This window comes from Lagopus leucura, unplaced genomic scaffold (assembly GCF_019238085.1).
Source record: "Lagopus leucura isolate 7727_CA_CO unplaced genomic scaffold, USGS_WTPT01 Super-Scaffold_100001, whole genome shotgun sequence".
Taxonomy (NCBI): Eukaryota; Metazoa; Chordata; class Aves; order Galliformes; family Phasianidae; genus Lagopus; species Lagopus leucura.
Window position 1 is genome coordinate 12,003,439 of NW_024962262.1, and position 6,000 is coordinate 12,009,438.

General features: G+C 46.3%; 1 protein-coding gene across 1 annotated transcript in view; it reads right to left on the minus strand.

Moving 5' to 3' along the window:
* The window catches only part of FNDC3A (fibronectin type III domain containing 3A), a 114,244-nt gene extending 108,494 nt beyond the window's left edge, over nucleotides 1–5,750 (minus strand). The window contains exon 1 of the mRNA XM_042866770.1: nucleotides 5,670–5,750. The gene's annotated coding sequence lies outside the window, so the exon portion shown is untranslated. The remainder of the gene's footprint in view (nucleotides 1–5,669) is intronic.
* Between the last annotated feature and the right edge of the window lie 250 nt (nucleotides 5,751–6,000).

Consider the following 6,000-nt stretch of genomic DNA (forward strand, 5'->3'; position numbering starts at 1 on the left):
TCCAAAGCACAGGCTAACATAGGATCAATGAGGCTACAAATCTTCACATTTAAAACATAGGTCCCCGCTTCTGTAAGGAACAGGGTAATAACACAGAACATGACAAGACAAGCATGTGAAAACTACTTTCCCAAAGAAAGAATACACTCAAAAAACCCATATTTGAGTCTTAAAAGCACACCTTTCAGATCTATTTGTTAGGAAGACTTTTAATTGCTAGCTAGTACTAGCAGCTCCCACCTGCTCTGCCATGAGAACTGGCCAACAACACAGCAAGTTAAACTGGAGGGCAGACAGAGCTTTAAGATATTCTTCAAAATTTGGTCAGTGTTAAGCTGCATCAGTTCCCTGGTCCATTATGCAGACATACATATGCCTGCCAAGCACAGGAATAAATGGACTATTAACTATTTCTTCTAGCACCAATGCATTTGTAAATGCAACAGTAAAAAAAAAAAAAAAAAAGCCCACAGGCAGCCAATGTGGCAGGTGCTTCACTTCTGTAACAGCAATGCAAGCAGTCCAACAGCACCTCAAGGTGAAGGCAACTCTTAGAGTTAAGCGTGCAATTGATGCCAGAGTTCTTCATCAACAGAGGAGTCTCTGCAGCTACAGAAGGGGAAGACCAGCAAAGCCAGAGCAACACACCTAGGATTACTTGTCAGCAGTCACTATTTCACAGCTTCTTTCAGTCTTCCTTTCCTAGCACCTTCTTGTAGCTTGCTGAAGGAGTCCCCTAACAGCTCATTAGTAGAAACACTGAAGTATTAGCAAATAGTTACAGCCACAGTTCTCTTTCACTGCCAGCACACTGCAAGTCACCTGTTATTGCGTTTGAACTTCATATGCTTCTACAGAGAAACCCCATTTTTACCTTACAGATTAGTTTTCAGCTACAGGCAAACTTCTGCTCATCATTAGTAATAAATCTGCAGCCCTACATTTACTTCCCTGCCCCAAAATAAAGCTTAATGGTTTTGTTGCTAACATCTCGGTTTCCTTCTGCCAATGCAGAGCAGATAAAATTTCTCCACTCAAAAGAACAAACACTGAAGAACGAAACCTTGCAGCCTGAAAACTGTCAAGTTGGAGAAGAAGCATTTATTATGCGATCAAAGGAGTAAGATATGGTATTAGCTATGGCAAAAAGAGCAGCTTGGCCATATCCTGTGCTTGTAGGATCTTACACTAAGTACTGTACAGTCTTTGTTTACCACAGACATTGTATTTGCACACCGGGGAAACTCAATAGCATTTACAAGGAAGTATTTACATAACACTAAACTATACTGCTGGGTTTTTTTGGGGGGTTTTTTTTTGTTTTGTTTTGGTTTTTTTTTGTTTTTTTTTTTTTACTTTAGAGTAGATGTAAATATTTGTGAAGCTCATATTTACCTCAAGTTATTCAAGATCAAAAGGCATTAAGAACCGAGCTTCACAGTTCTAAACGCAGCACATGTACAAAAACCAAAGCACATTCAGAAAGAACTGCCACACAGAAAGTGAAGTTAGCACTCTTGTGCCACATACTCTTTTCACTCCCAGTTACCTGAATCACGTTGCTATTTACAGCTGTCACAGTACAAATCCTTTAGGACCTTGTCACTTTCCCCACAGACAGTACTTCCCAGACATCAATCAGTACGGTTGTTTTCCTGTTTCTTGGTTGTTCTTGTGTTGTTTCTTTTCTTCCCCCCCCCCAAAGTCACAGAGTGCATCAGCTCAGTTCGTGAACTGTCACAGCTGTGAAGCACTTCTCTTGCCATTATATTACAGAAGCTCAACATACTGCTAGGAAGAAGAAGGACTTTAGTTTTTCTAGAAAGCAGAAGAGATTTACCACATTGTAGAAGGTGCTGATCTTCTCTTTTACTGATAGATCGTAAGAATGAGATTTAGTGGTTAAGCTCGGATTGAAAATTTGTAGATATTCTGATAGTTCTTTATGTACAAAATAAGCAGGTAATAAAGTAGGACATTTTTCCACTGCTCATAAATGAAGGTTTGCAACTCTTACTTTGTCCTATGTACTTGAGAACAATGCTGGAAGCAAGGTCAGAGCATTCCATGCACTCCTGTTTCACCATTATGCCAAACTCCTGTTGGGGTTGTGTTTGGCACACAAGCTACCACCCTGAAAGACAGGGTAACAATGTTAACCACAGCTGAGTTTGACTGCCAAAGTTGGCTGAGGAACAGCACAACTATCAGGCCCAATATGTCTGGTTGGCTCTGCTTGAGAGGCACTCTGAAGACGCTGCCAATGAACGTGGCACTAAAGTTTTAGCAAAGTGTTTGGAAAGCACGAGGATATCCAATTGCTGAGGTTCTGCAGCAAACAGAAAAACATTCTACACCCGCAAAGAGTAATAGCACAACCCTCTAGACAGCCACCCAATGTTAAAACACTAGCTACAATTATATTTTGTTATTGACAAAATGGCACATTAAATTCTATTTCCATCTTGTCAAAAACATTTATGACAGCCCATCAGAAACATTTCCACCAGTTACAGGCTCAAGACTACATGATGGAAGCACAGCTTGAACAGGACCAGATCTTAAGGGTGGGAGGCAGACTTCAAAAATATTTGTCCAACCTGAAACTAAATGCAGATTGACTGGAACAATTAAAGATGACAACCTGCCAGAAACATGCAGCGCTACGAAGTGTTACAGACACTTTCTAAGCATTCTTCTACCCCATCAGCCTACAAAACAAAGACCCCCTGGATGGCAATCCAAAACATTACTGCCCATAAGCACGACGTGTTTTGATAAACATGTTTATGATAAAGGTTAATAGTGCTTCTAAGCAGGCATCAAGCAAAGACCAGCATTAAGGAAGCTCAAAGTTTAATCTATACAGCAAAACAGAAGGAAAAAGTGCTCATTTCTGTAGTTCAGGAAACATTGGCCCCATGAGCAAAGTAAACATCATTTGTGTTTACTGTACAGAAGCAGCAGTTATGTACTCATTCCAAACTATTATCACTTTCCTCATCTACCAACAGTATCTTTTAGTTGAGCCGACAATCCAAGTCAAATCTATTTTTACTACATCTGGTCTTATAGGAAAAGCAATGGCTCTCACAATTCGCCTTGGCACCATAAACTGCAGCTAAGTAGAACCTCACTACAAATTGCCTGGGAATTTTCCTGAGCCAACAGTCTTAAAGAAATGGATGATAAAATAGAGAGGTGTTATTGACAGATGTAACCAAGAGAATCCAATTCATATTTCAGATCACAGAAACATGCCAACGAAACATGACATGTTACCTGTAGACATTTTAGTAGAGATTGAACTAGAAATCCCTTCACAATTGGAAGCTGGAGATAAAAAAAAAAGGTACAGAGCTGCTGGATGCTGGAGGGCAGACTGGAATTCCTCAGGTTCCACAAGGCAGGGACGGTGCACACCGATGACTGCAGACAACAATACTGTCTAGGAAGCAGGCCTGCAGCTTCATAAAAAGCTGTCTTTTCTAATATCTGGCACACACTATTTCAGAAATTACCTGCCAGCAAGTTAAAATAGCGAGATGCATAAAAGCACTGAGAAGGTATAACCATTTAGAGAAAAGTATTGACCACGCTGAAAAATTCTACCTTTCCTGCAGTCAGGCTTCAAGGCTTTGGCTTCCCAGTTAAGTGCTATGACAGAACGCTGCAGTAGCACGTTCAGTCAAGTAGTTAAAGTTGCAATAACAATTAGGAAGGATCTCCGTTAGGTATCTTGAGCCAGAACAATCATCATCATAACACTGACGTAGATCCAAATTCAAGCTAAATTAAATGGCCACAGGGCAAAAAATAACAAACAAAAGCATCTCGGGATTCACAGAACTCACAGCCCAAATCAGATGAGTTATTGGTCTGATTCATAATTCAAAGTTCTGCAGTTCCATTACATTATTACCTATAAAAATCAAAACCCTAAACATTCACAAAGCAGTGGAAACTCATAGTTTGAAAAAGGTCAAAATGCCACTAAGATGAAATCAGATAGCTTCAGCATTGTTCGTAATGACCAGAACTTCAAGCAACTCTTAAACACACAGTGTGTCATAGAACAGAAGAAAACCTCAGAAGGTCTCCACCTGCTCTGAAAGCCCTGAGACACTCATCTGATTCCATTTACTGTTATCTCCTGGAGTTGTCAGCCTGTGACTGCCCAAGGCAGACTGCTCCCAACCTGACCAAGTGAACACACTGCTGAGTCCCAGGCTTTCTGAGATTAGAACTGGCTCTTTCAACTGAGGTTACAGCAGCCAAAGCCAGTTCCTTGACAGTCCTTGTGTAAGTGATTCAGAATGTAAATTCCCCCACTCCCTTCTGAAGAAGTCAGCAAGAAAACCACTCAGGTGCAGTTTGACAAAACAAGTCCCACGTTCAGATCTTGTGTCAAAATAACTTCCCAGACTGCCCAGGGAGGTGCTGGAGCCGCCATCCCTGCAGGTGCTTAATATATGTGTAGATGTGGCACTGAGGGACACAGTCAGAGGGCATGGTGCTGCCCTCCCACTGCCCTGTGCATTCAGTAGGAACACCAGCTACCAGGACCCCTACCCAATCTGCAATACTGAGCTCCGCAGATACCTCCAGCTTCCACATGCACACAGCCTTCTCCCCACATCAAAGCTCATTACTTCTACGCTCACCGAGTGACTGGACTTTACAGTTGTTTAAGACTATGGATGAAATGCCATTGATTGCACTTGCTGATTGTGAAGGGCTGCTGAGTTGCTGTGATTTACGCTGTTTCAGAGCATAGAATACACACACATCCACACATGCAGATTCACATCATGGCTACAGCAACGTTTCTGTATAGCTGTGCTGCACAAAACACAAAGTTACCTATTGTCATAACAGCAAACCAAGCTCGAAGCTCAGAAAGGACAGCTTCTGCTCCTGCTAAGACCAAAGCTCAACGACAAGCTGCTTTGAGATTTGAAGCCTTCAGGCTGATTTAAGGAATTTACAGCCAGCTATACATCCAATCGAACACAGACGTAAACGGTACAAAGAGCATTTCCCAAGAATGATTTCACGGCACGAGCTGTTCTGGAAGCACCGTGACACTCAGGATGGCCGTAAATCGCTTCAGATAGGTTAAACAAATTACCAACCCTTCAGGAGGTGGTCCGCTCACTCCCACCCCTCTCTACGTGCCACCGTCCTTCTCCTTATTTGCTTCGCACCGCGCAATGAAAATCAGCTGGAAAGTTTCGTTTTTGCTTTTCGTCGGTTTCACTTTCCAGCTGCTTGCAAGCCACGAAAAGTTTCTGTTTGCGTTAAACCCGAGCGATAGGCGGGGAAGAAGGGAGAGGCACGAAGGCAGCCCAGCGGGCGCTACGGCAGCACTCGCCGAGGTAAGGGCAGCGCTTCGGGGAGGCGGCACAGCCCGCACTCGGCGCGGCACCCCGGCCCCGGAGCGGGGCACAGCGCGGTGCCGGAGCCGCCCGCCCCTCTCCCGCCGCCTGTCAGCGCCGCTCGGGCCCCTCCCAGCTGCCCTCTCCCAGCGGCGGGACCCCCCGGGCCGGAGAGAGGCGGAAAGTTTCCCCCCGCCCTCCCGGAGTAGGCACGCTCCGGCCGCTCTCCCCGCCGGGGGTTACGCGAGGCGCCGCCGCCGCGCCCCGTCCGCGCTCCCCGCCCCGACTCACCGCCATGGCCCCGCCGTCCCCCGGCTAACGGTCCGAGCTCCGCCGGCGGCGGGCAGCGGCTGCAGGGCGGGTAGCGGGGGGAGTTCCCGATGGCGCAGCTCGGGCAGGGGCGGCGCCCCGCCGGCCGTTCCCCACCCCTTGCCCGCCCCTCAGGTACCTGCGCCTCGCCCGCCGCCGCGTCACCCCTCCCCTCCCCGCACCTGTCACTGGTCCCCGCCGCTGGCGCTGGCGCTGGCGCCGGCACCGCCGCCTCCGCCCCGCAGCCCCAGCGCTCCCCTCAGCTTCGCCCGCCGGAGCGCGGCCGCCATCTTTGTGGAGGGCTGGGAGGGGC